Source organism: Falco punctatus (assembly GCF_963210335.1).
Source record: "Falco punctatus genome assembly, chromosome: 12".
In the NCBI taxonomy this organism is placed as follows: Eukaryota; Metazoa; Chordata; class Aves; order Falconiformes; family Falconidae; genus Falco; species Falco punctatus.
The window spans coordinates 20,020,657-20,032,867 of record NC_137592.1 but is presented as its reverse complement, the minus strand read 5'-3'; the positions used below and the strand labels follow the sequence as shown (position 1 = coordinate 20,032,867).

Below are 12,211 nucleotides of genomic sequence, written 5' to 3'. Positions count from 1 at the left end.
GCAGTGATTTTATGGATATCAAGGGACCATAAACCACCACAAAAAATTCAAACATATCACGTAACCCAACATACTTAACCCCTACATTAGCCAGACCTTACAGCAACAAAATGTTCTGTTCTGAAATGGTTGCCTTAGTATAAGTACAACTGAAAATACTGCAAGACAGATTAATGCAACATAGCATTTAAGCATCCCATCCTATTGACTTGCTTTACTTCCAACCACAGCAGAACATTCTAACTATTACCGGGGGCGGGGGGAAACATAACATCTGCAATGACATAACACTGTCATTGCAGAGATGTGCCAAGGCTCTGGAAGAGTTGAGAGGCAGCCTCAGGAAGTATTTGGCAGTGTCTTACTTTAGATTTATATCAGTGCTTTGAAAGTCCAGCTTGCAGGAATATGAGGCTAGCATCTATTTGGGAGTTCAGTACCTGGTAACACAAGAGAAAGCATGTAGATTTATGCAGCTTTAGTCTCAGTAAGTGACAGCTGAGGATGCTAAACACAGCCCAAAGAACTATAGCATACTTAAATATCTGCATAAAACCAATACCAGTTCTAGAAGATAATCACTATGACCAACTCAGTCTCAGCTCAAAGTTTTGAAGAATGACAACAGTGCTAGCCCATAGCTTTCCCCACCTTTCCTTTCATCTTGCCAAGCATATTTTCCCAGCTGCACTATCTTCTGCAGCTCCAGCTCCTTGCTGTGTCACCTGCAGTCAACACATTAAGCTTCTACCTCTGGCTGTCTCAATTCCTCTTTACAAATAATCTCTCCACTACTTCTAGTATCTCCTCACTCCCACCCTTGAAAGAATAACCTCTTACTTTCAAAGGCTATCTTTTCTATCCATCCACCCTAGTCTTCCTCGCAATATCCCTTTCCCTTTTTCCCCTCAAGATATCTGTTCTTCAGTTCTCTGCTGATAGAAGTGTGAGGGTCACCATGGCTGAGGAATGCAAACTTCCTCAGTCTGGAGAAGAGCTTACTTTGGAGGAGGCCAACAGCAGTTCCTCAGTGCCTGTGAGGAGGTTGCTGAGGGAATGGAGCAAGGTGATGCACAGTGATGTGTGTTGGGATGATGAGAGACAACTTGCATAAATTAGAACAAGGAAAGTTTAGATTGGGTGCAAGGAGAAACTCTCCACCCCATGAGGACAGTGAAGTGGGTTGCCCAAAATGTCTGCGCAGTCTTTATGCACAGAGGGTTTGAACGTCTGTCTGGGTAAAGCCCTGAACAACCTCACCTGACTTCCCAACCATCCCCCCTCCCGAAGTCAAAATACACTGATCTTGAAAGTCATACTTGTAGTTGCTTCACAAAACAAGAACAGTGCAAGGAATCTTTAACCTCTTTAACCCCAAGCCCTCAAAAGCAGCATATTCATCAGTGGAAAAAAGTCATTATCTTTTATTAGGTACTATTGATACACTAGGTGGGGTGTAGACTTTCTGCCTTGTTCAAAGTTCCTGATAGCTGTCAAAAAGCAAAGCTGTCACCTGGATAGACTTTGCAAGTCAGTGCCTTGCAACAAAGTCTTTTCAGACTGCCAGAACCATGTCATCAAAGACAGACCACGTCCCTAAATCTTACGCCAAGCCAGGTGCCCATGGTGATAAAACATTCTCCCAAAGACAGCCTGACCTTGGCAGCTGCACAGGTGCGGTTATCAATCAAGGTTTACAAACACAAAGCCAGCCCAGCATCTACGTGCCAGACAGACAGAATGGATGCCCTGGTGTTTGGAAAGGCAGGTGCTGATTGCTTCACCCCCTAGCACCTGATGTTGGCCAGTCCAGAGCTGGAACTCTGGTTTGACAGAGGAACAGATGCACAAAAATAGGTGCCTGAAGTCCTAGCTGCTAAAGAACCAGCAAGATGACATTTTGTACAACTGAAGGAAGATCTAGAGAAGTGGATCAAGTTGCAATTAGAATTCAAATGCTGTAGTTAGTAAAAGATGTCATCCATTAAACATCCACCTTAATTTCTCCTTTAGAAGAAAAAATTGTATTCCTGAAGTATTGCTCAAGAATTTATACAGAATTCAAAGTATATTGTCTTTTACAGCTTCAGAAGAAGAAAAAAGTCCAGGGATCTAACAGCTCATTATTGACCTCATCTGTTTTAAGGCAAGTTTCCCATGGCATTAACTGGCCTAGGTGATTCCAAATTTTGTATTTAAAGATTTAAAGTGGACAGCTAGGCAGAGCAAAGAGGCAGGCTAAGTATCCCTTTTTTTTTTTTTTTTTTTTAAGGCAATTAACCTGGAGAAGTCATTTAGCATTAGGTTTTTTCTTGTATACATGGGACATTCCCTTAAGAAAACAGGGACACTTCCTGGTAGACATTTTAATGGAAAAGCAACAATGAGCTCACACATCGTAAGACACCCAGGAATCTGCACAGAAAGGAGATAAAGTTTATGAATACATAGTGCACAAAAACTTTCCAAACCATATTAACAAAATAAAACCGTAGGGCATCATGCTTCATTACTCCTAGGACTTCTAGGATTACACATTTGAATATAATCCCCCCTCAATGAAACAAGCAGAAACATGGTAAAGTCCTGATACTAAAATAGAGTATCCAAAGCATTTACAGGTGGTAAAAGCATGTCCATATAACTAATCAGAACAAAGGATAAGAGAAGTTTTAGTTGCCTGATGGCTTTTGAAAAGACAACTTATTTTGCATTGGCAGAAAGCTAAGACAACACAAATTGAGGCATCACTAAAAAAGCCAAGGTACAAGCAACATTTTTCATTTGCCCCACGTCAAAAAGAAAAATTTCAAGCAAAAATGTTAAGTTTTGATAGAGTTCTACAAATATTTCAGGAGTAATTAATATAATAAATACAGACCTGTCTTTTGATATTGCCAAATTTGCTTTTGCTATTGAAAAGCAATCAAAGCAACATTTTCAGGGGCCAACATTTCTCTATAATCCCGAAGCATATCTTTAAAGTATACTCTGTGCTTAGGCACATGTGTTTCAAGATTTCAAGGTCAGTTTTAATAGTATTTTTAAGACACTTCCATGGGGTTCTTGCCATGCCAGATACAACAGTGAAATTATTCCAGTCTCCTGTTTTACTGACAGATTGCATGTGCCTCAGTTTTCCTAAGTGCATTTCCCAGATTTGCAGGCAGAAAGTTTCACAGAGTCAGGAACAGGAGTTAACTCTCCTGGCTTCCTCTCAGTGACTTAATGAAGAGGCCATCCTGTCTCTACTGCACATGTACATTGTGTAATTCCTTTGGGGACCGAGGGGAGAGGAGATGTGCGTGCATACACACACCTATACATATCCAAGTGAACTACTCTATACGATAATACAGACCATTTTTCTATAGGGCCCCTGCCAAAAATAAACGATTAGCAGAAGATGTACGTTGGTATGTGTTCAGCCCAAATATTCACATCAAAACACTGCACATCTCACCGGGCTTTGGAGCCATTGGATTGAGGGGTAGTGAGAATAGCACCAGGATTCAAACCATAGCGTTTACAGAACAAAACTTTATCCATCCACAAATGCTCCATTTAATGTCTCGCCTGTCTGCATAATGGTCAGGTATACTAAAATAAAAATCAATTTACAAACCAAAAATAGGACCTATACTGTCTTAAAGCATTCACTGCAGATAGCTCATCTAGCTCTCATTGCAACCAGACTTCACCAGGATAACTGGCTCAGTATTTTACTACTAAGGGTTTGTAGGTCCTTAAAAACCAAATAGGAACCTAGAAGGCCTACCTATGGAGGTTAGTCATCCAATGAGATATTCAACTTGCATCACTACACACTTAAACCCTTAACAAATCTGCTTCTTCATTTGCTTATAGACTGAATTGTAAAAGGAGGCTAATTAAACTTATCTAAATCACATGGGTGCTGTGGGGATTTATTAATGGTTAGAGCAGGTGCTTTGAACATGTGCTGTAAAGCTGTTATTTGAGTTCTAAGTATTCAGCAGATCTAGGTTTGCTCAGAAATTCTTGAGTTCTCAAGGAACCTGATCTGAGTTTCAACAGTAAGAAAACTTGAAACCAGTTGAGATTTGCCTGGTCTCATGTTTCGCTGAGCATTTAGCTTAACTAATAATGATCCCTTCTAATATATGTTCTATTTCCTCGAGGTTTTTTTGTTTACTTTCTAATGGCTGGACAACATAAACATGTGACACTGCTTTTGCAAGAGAAATGTGCCCCTAGCAAGTTGTTCTTAGTATCTTGCACGTTCATGTTTCACACATTGTGAGTCCAGCTAGTTCAGAGATTTTTGATATTTAAAACATAGCTTCATTAGAAGGCATCTTAGCTTTCAGCCACTGTGTTGAGAAAAAAAAGCGTACAGAAATATATACCTTGTTGTCTGAAACAGCATAACGCACTCAATTTTTATCACTATCAGTGCAGAGCTTTTCACATCCTTATTTTATCTGCCTTCTATAAAGGACTTTCACCCCGAAGAGTCTTGTGGAACATGGGGAAACTTTCCAGAGCTTACAGAATTGAACTTAGCTCTGAACACTCAAAGCCAGCAGCAGATTCCCATTGAGTCACCACTTTAGGCTTTTGTCACTCAGCTCCCTGCAAACAACTACATACCCACAGTGTTACAGGTGCATTTCTGACTGTCCTGTTACACATTTTGTAGCCTGCCTCCCCCATCTAAATCTAACTCTGAGCACTCACAGTAACTAAGCAAACTCTAAAGCACAGAAAGGGACCTTGTCTCAAAGGCATCCATCTAAATATCTCACAGAGCACTACCCAAATATTCAGCAATGCATATGTATTAACAAACAATTCAGTCAATGCTACATGTCTCTCTCTAAATCACCCTTGTGTACCACAATCTGGGGGAAAAAAAAAGAAGTCAGTGGTAAAAATATGCGGTTTACTTTAGCAATAACATCCAATGTAATGCTAGAAATCTTGGCATATCCAAAACCCCCTGAAGTCCAGAAAAATCAGTAAGGATCCCTTTTTCCTTATCAAGTAATTTTGCCCCTCTCCTTCTCAGGTTTGGCTCAGGAGATCACATCCATATCTGGTATCTTACAGAACCTGCGTATGAGTGACTTAATATCCAAATAAACTCTAAACATCATATATCATTTTGAAGCATCAAGTACAAACACATGCCAAGATTTTTATTCCATATACCTAGTAGTTTTGCTAATATTTTTTCACCAGTTATAAATATCCAAGATATGAGGCAAAAAAAAGAAACAACACTCTGCACAGTAATTAAGAATGAGCAAACTTCCATAAAAAAAAACCCTGATACTTAATGAATCACACAAGTAGCTTTGTCACCTCTTTTCCTCTACAGGGTGCCATTACTCAAGTTATGCTTCCTTGACCAAGCCTTCTCCTGCTAGGAGGAGCCATAAAACCTCAGCCTCACAGCATACTTCCAGTCAAACATACCTTTCTTCCTCCAAAGCTTAATTCCTACCATCAGTTTTGTAGCAAGTATTTCTTCATTTCTTTCTTTATACTGTCAGGTCTCCTCACAGGTCTCCTTCCTGAAAACTTGACCCAGGTGATGATGATTTCTTCTCTTCTTTATATGACCTTCCCCTGAGTGTTTTTATTCCCTACAGCTGTGTTCCTTCTTGCACCTTTTTGTCTGCCTTCTATTTTTCCCTGCCTTGTGTGTTGTTTTTCTTGGCCCCACCCAGTCAGGAGAATTTGTCTGTACACAGAATTTATTCTTTTTCCTTAGATATTTATTTGCTTGGGTGAGTTATTCCTCCTCTCACCTCTAACATTACTAAAGTCCCTGAAGACATGAAAAAGTGCTGATGAAAAAGTTAACAGGAATGACCTGATTAGTACTTCTTCCAAAACAAGGTTGATGTAAAGTGGTTGTTGACATCTGCCATCGAATAGAGGGAAAACTCAACTGCCTCTGAAACAGCTGAAAAGAATGAGGAAATATTAAGGATTATTAATTAAAAAAAGCTTTGAACTGCTGCAGCTTAGCTATTGCTTTGCAGTGCATCAGCCTTCCCTGCAATGCCAGCAGTATTTTTGAAGGGGTGTGCAGACATAAAGGAAAATACTCTTTATAAACTAGGGTGCTTTGCTTCTAGACCCCTACTAAAGTTAAGGGCTTAACTTGAGATATTTTGAAGTTGCCAAGTTCTCCACTAAGTTAGATAATTCACTTCTAAAAAGAATCCCTACCCTTTTTGGTTTGTCAGTTTGGGGTAACTGAAGCAGAAAAATCAAATCTGCTGGCCACTTTAAAATCTTTATTTGAGAATGAACTGAGATGAGAAATGTCCATCTTGGCTCCCTAATCCTGCAGCCTCCAAAAAACTGAAGTCTTGACTTAGAGCTCCCTAAGAACCACACCAGCTGTAGTTGAAATGATTCATAGATTTTCCAACCATTAAGATAATTCAATCTGTTAGAGTAACACAACACTTAAAGTCTTACATGGTAGTTTATGCAGCACAATGAATCGCAAACCATGCTGTAATTTTACTACTTCCAGAACAAAACCTAATTAAGTGACTAAAACTGAAGGAAATAAATTGAAGTTGTAAGGCACACGCACATAGAATTGTCTTTAAACAGAATGTCCCTTACCAATGGCTGAATTCCAGCACAAGGGTTCCTTAAAGAGTATTTTTAAAAGTCATCTGACTGTATTATCATCTCTTCCTAATCTCAGATTCTAGCGTACAAGCAGTCAGGCTGCAGAAGGACGAACAGTTTAAGTTTATGCACTCCCCAGAGTGTGTAATCTTGGTAGGGCAGCTGCGTTGCTGTAAGCAGGCTGCTCTATTATATATCACAGATTGCTCCTGATCTATGCAAGTCCTGTCACAGGAAAAAAAATAGTCAAGCAAGAGAGGAAGAATGTAGAGCTTTCAGCAGAGGGAGGTATTGACACAGCATATAACTCTAGGGGAGGGGATCCGAGACAGACTATTTCAGTGCTTGGATACAGTTGGAGGGAATGTATCCCTCCTCCAGCAGATTTTTCGTTTTGTTTGTATTTGTCTGTGGTTTAGGTTTTTTTATAAAAAAGGGAATTGCCTGCTCTTGAACAGCTTCTCTGATGTTGTTTTCCTGTTTGCAGATGTTGAGTTGCATTCTGTTGTCGACGGAAAAAAAATAAATGAGAGGGTGGGAGGAAAGGAAGTAGAGACATAAATTTAAAGAGAGAAGGCTCTGGTCACCAAAAATAGCCACGGCAGATAGTGTAACTAAAACCTGCCTAGTGCCTACGCTGTCAGCGCAGAGCACGGGGCAAAGTTACATAATATTTTCCACATTTATTTCAAGCAGGGCAGCCTGCCAGCTTGATAGATTTCTAGAAAGGGTGGGAGAGAGAGAGTGGTTTGATTCACAGACTGCTGTATTTACAGCTCACCCCATGGCCACTGCCTTCCCCTCTTTGGGCGTTCACCTTTACAGTTTGCCAGACAGCAGTGTGAGCATAACCCTGATATAGAAAGTAAGTCACTCTTCAGACTGTTTAAAGCACTACAGCTGCACAAGTTAGCTTTGGTTTGCTTGGTTTGAGGGTGCTAACATGCACTGATTTGCTGAATGCTCAGTCATTGTCAAAGCCCAGAAATTAGCAGTAAGAAAAGCATCGCATCAAGAAGATGGGGAGAGAGGGCCTTCAGCTTCTTACCCTTCACTGCCCTCACCTTCAGCAACAACCTCCAAATGTGGAGACTTTAGAAAGAAAAGGTTTCTGCAAAACTGTTGAAACAAATATTAATACATGATCGGTTAAGGTTAGAAGTAGGTGTGAAATCTCCAAAACAGACCTGAAGGCAGGGCTGCTCTGATCAAGTGCCTGGATGAAACCAGCTACCTAGTTTCCTGTGAGGAATTGCTAGGAAAAGCATAATTACATGAAAAATATTTCTCAAGAACAGTCATACAAATGACTAAATGAACAGTTCTGTGTTATGTCTGACAGCACAATCCATAAAGCAAAGCATTGGCCTACATATTTCCTGCATTTACTCTATATTTTCTTTACATGTGGCAGGTTCTCCGCTGGGACTTCTCAAATACCTCATTAAGATTTTACTATTGCTGGCAAGCAATAACGTTGCAGCTTCCCATCAAAGATGGGAAAAATTACTAGAAAAATTATAAACAAAAAAGTCTGTTTCCTACATCCAACTTCCACAAAGATAAAAAGGTGGTAAAAGAAAGAGAAAAAATAGAACACTGATATCACTGTAATAAATCCAGTATGCTGTCCATAAACCAGACTACAGAAAACAGAGGTTAAGACTATCCCTCCCTCTCCTATCGATAACGTATGCACAGCACCATACATGACTCTGTAGGGATATTTCAATAGGACTGAATGGACAAATGAGCTGGGCCAATTCTCACCAAACTGAAATGCACCTACACAGCATAAAAGTTGCTAATACATTTGTGTAGAATATTAGTGCCAATATCATTAAATCAAACTATTTCTCCAAAGCAAGTTGCTCTGACCACGGTTTTTAAACAAAGAAAACAAAAGGATGCCAGCTAAATGCCAACATCTCATAATTTTAACCTGCAAAGAAGAGACGTTCCCAGACCAGCATGGAGATGAAACAAAAACACAGTTCATGAAACAATGCAATGATGTCAAGTGAGGTGTAATATTTCCTCTTACTAGTAACATTGTGTGCTTTGAAATTAATGCCTTTGAGCCTGAAATCCTCCAAAACAAACTCTTTCCTTTCAATGTTGGTCTCATCAATAGTTTACAACCAGAGTTTTCTGGCTTTGGTTATAATGACCTCCCCAAAAAGTGAAGGGGTAGAAGATCTTTAAAGATTATTTTTGTTTCTTATGACCATGCTTAAAAGGAATCCCTCCATTTCTTTTCTATCTTGGATGACATTTTATCATTTCCACATTTTTTCCAGTCCAAACTTGAAGAGTCTGCACACTGGCAAAATCTATAAATTTACCCAGAGATAACTTGCCACAGCACTCTCCAAACTAGACAGCTGCAACAAGGTCTTTTTACCATCTCATACCAACATACTCTTCATGCCAGTCCCTCTGCTGCCTTCTCCTTGTCCCTCCTCACCCAGGATGCACTCTCTGTTTCTACTTCCTCCTCCCCCTTCCTTGGCTGCTCCCTCTTCCTTAGCTGTCCAACCTGTCACAGAATCAGCCACAGCTGCACCTTATCCACATCAGCCAACCTGCCACCCCTGAAGCCAGCCCACAGCTGTATATTATCAATGCTAATTAACCTGCCTTCATTCCTCTACAGTAACTCAGTATCCTCTGCTTTCCCCCTGAAAAGGAGATTAATTTTAATAAATAAAAAATAAATAGTATTGAATTTACAGGATCAATTATAAGAGTAAAAAAAGACATAATAGTATTTCAAAAAGGGCAACCTATTCACAAACTGATAAAGCAGAATAAATCATCTCTAACAAAATAAGCAATGAAATTATGTAGCACCATCCAACTGTAACAGGTTTTTTTCCACAATGTTGTATTGCCATTCATTGAGTTTTCTGAATATTTACAGATTGAATAAGAGTGGCAAGAAGGGAAAATAGAAGTGAAGGCAAAGGTTGGGGGTGGGGGGGCGGAAGAATGTAAAATCGGAAAAAATGGCAAAATGGAAATTGGGATGTTTGAGGAGAGCTGAGTCAGACCCCAAAGAACAGAGAGTGAATAGGACAATAGGCTGGGACACAAAGATGCTGGTTTGATTCCAGACTTAGCCACAAACTCTGCAGCAATGCTGTATGAGTCTCAACAAGCTAGTGGTGAAAGAGGACCAAAACCTGCTACCTCAGGGAAGAACTAGTTATGACTATGAGGCACAAAGTGCGTGTATGACCAATGTGCTATGAGGTATGCCGGGGACGTACCCCATTTGGCTCCAAACAGTAGCTGAGGGGCAATGCGTAGTATCTGCACAGTTCCACACCAAACTCAGCCAGCTCTTCTCAGCACTAGTGCTACCACCCCAATATGAAATTACTACCAGACAGGAATATGCACTGGAATGTCAGTGCAAAGTTTGGGGTCACTATGCTGTAGCTTCCTAAATACCCACAGCAAGGTTTGCCAAAGCTCAGTTTCTGTACTTCTGTTGCAGAACCACACCAAATCATGATTCCCTTTCTAGGACTTGAGCTAATTATCTGCTTGTGATATACTCTACCATGTAGAAGTAAAGCTATATAATGAACCATTCATTCACAGAGTTTGTCCTGGTTTCAGGTGGGATATAGTTAATTTTCATCTTACTAGTGGTCCGGTCCTGTGTTTTGGATTTGGTGTAAGAACAATATTGATAGCACACTGATGTTTTCAGTCGTTCCTAGGTAATGTTTATACTAAGTCAAGGAATTTTCAATTTCTCAGGCCCTGCCAGGGAGAGGGCTGGAGAGGCACAAGAAATTGGGAGGGGACACAGCCAGGACAGCTGACCTGAACTGGCCAAAGGGATATTCCATACCATATGACATCATGCTGAGTATATAAGATGAGGGGAAAAACAAGGAGGGTGGGACATTAGGCATTATGACATTTGTCTTCCCAAGTAACTGCTACACGTGATGGGGTCCTGCTTTCCTGAAGATGGCTGAACGCCTGCCTGCCAATGGGAAGTAGTGAATGAATTCCTTGTTTTGCTTTGCTTGCGTGCGCAGCTTTTGCTTTACCTATTAAAATATCTTTATCTCAACCCACAAGTTTTCTCATTTTTACTCTCCTCCATCCCACTGTAGGGGGTGGGGATTGAATGAGCGGCTGCATGGGACTTAGTCATGGCCAGGGTCAAACCATGACAAGAGTATAAAAGTAGAATATACTCTGCATTATCTCTCAAAGGGAGAAGAATTTATTCACTCTAGTTCCTAAGGCACTAGTAAATATGTTGCACATTGTAAATGCACAGGTTCTCTTGCTTTTGGCAGTAACTAAACAAAATTATTTAAAATGTAATTTACCTTCTGCTATTCTAGTCCTTTAGAGTTCATATTCCTCAGTTTTCACAAAGCAAATTCAAAAACTGTAGCTAGACAGCAAGACGCAGAAGGGCATGGCAGTTCCCAGAGGAGGGCATGCCCTTTTACCACATCCTGACCTTGTTCTCAGGTAGGACCAGCCCCAGCACTGCTTCCCTCACCCATCGTATGCTTCCGACCTGGTTGTCCTCAGAAGGCAGGTGTATGGTGAGAGCTGTGGTGGTGTCAGACTGGCCCTGGACTGGGCATAAGGAACCAGGACCAACTGAGCTGCAGGCAGCATGCTTTGCTACTGCCTCTTTCACTGCCATGTTCTTAATGCTGTGATGTTCGGTACAGCACTGGGTTTTGACATGGCTGGATAATATCATCTGCGTTTACTACAGTTATTAATGTGGGGCTTTCTATTTTAACTACAGAAATATTCTGTTAGCCCAACAAGTGATTACAAACTTTAATTAAATTTGAAACAAGGGAACTACTTAAAAGTTCACAGGCAGTCTCTCTCTTTTGATTGAGAATGAATGTGGGTCTTCCTAATGGTGTGAGAAAAACTCTTAAAGATATTCCTCTCTATTGAAGCTGGCTTTCCACTATGTATTTATTTTTATTACAAGCTAATATTGCTAGACTAAAGATTATTATTTACACAGTGCTATAGATGTGTAGGAGACTTCAAAAACTCTAAAGCAGAGTAGCCCCCAAAGCTTTTAATTTATTGACATAGTGTTGTAACATAACAAGGACCCTGAATTTTCACTGAAACTACTGTGTAATAGTAGTTCTCATCACCTTAGAACAAGTGAAGGATATGCATACTCACTTAAATGCACTGTTATATTGCTATAGGAAGCACTTTCATCTAGGCCAGCCAATAGAATAGTTCACAAAGCAATATGAAAAGTTGTAACTCAGGAGGCAATAGGGGGTTTTTGACAGCTGGTGCAGTTTTGCCTTAGACATAACTAAGATGCCAGTAGCTTTGTTACCTCCATGTTTAGCAATGGGCTGTTAGCATGGCTCTACCACTACAGAGGAGGTTGTGGAGATCTCTGCCATACAATCACAACACAAAACTCTTCAAAACTGGAGTGCTTAACATCTCTAATGCACAGCTATAATGAACTGACAAAGTAGTATCTGACCAAGATCATTAAGAGTGGTGTTGTCCAGGTAAGACAAGTTCTGTCTATTAA

General features: G+C 40.3%; 1 protein-coding gene across 1 annotated transcript in view; it reads right to left on the bottom strand.

The window, feature by feature from the left end:
- LOC308072140 (uncharacterized protein) overlaps nt 1-12,211 on the bottom strand; it is a 264,344-nt gene that overhangs the window by 210,073 nt on the left and 42,060 nt on the right. The window lies entirely within an intron of this gene.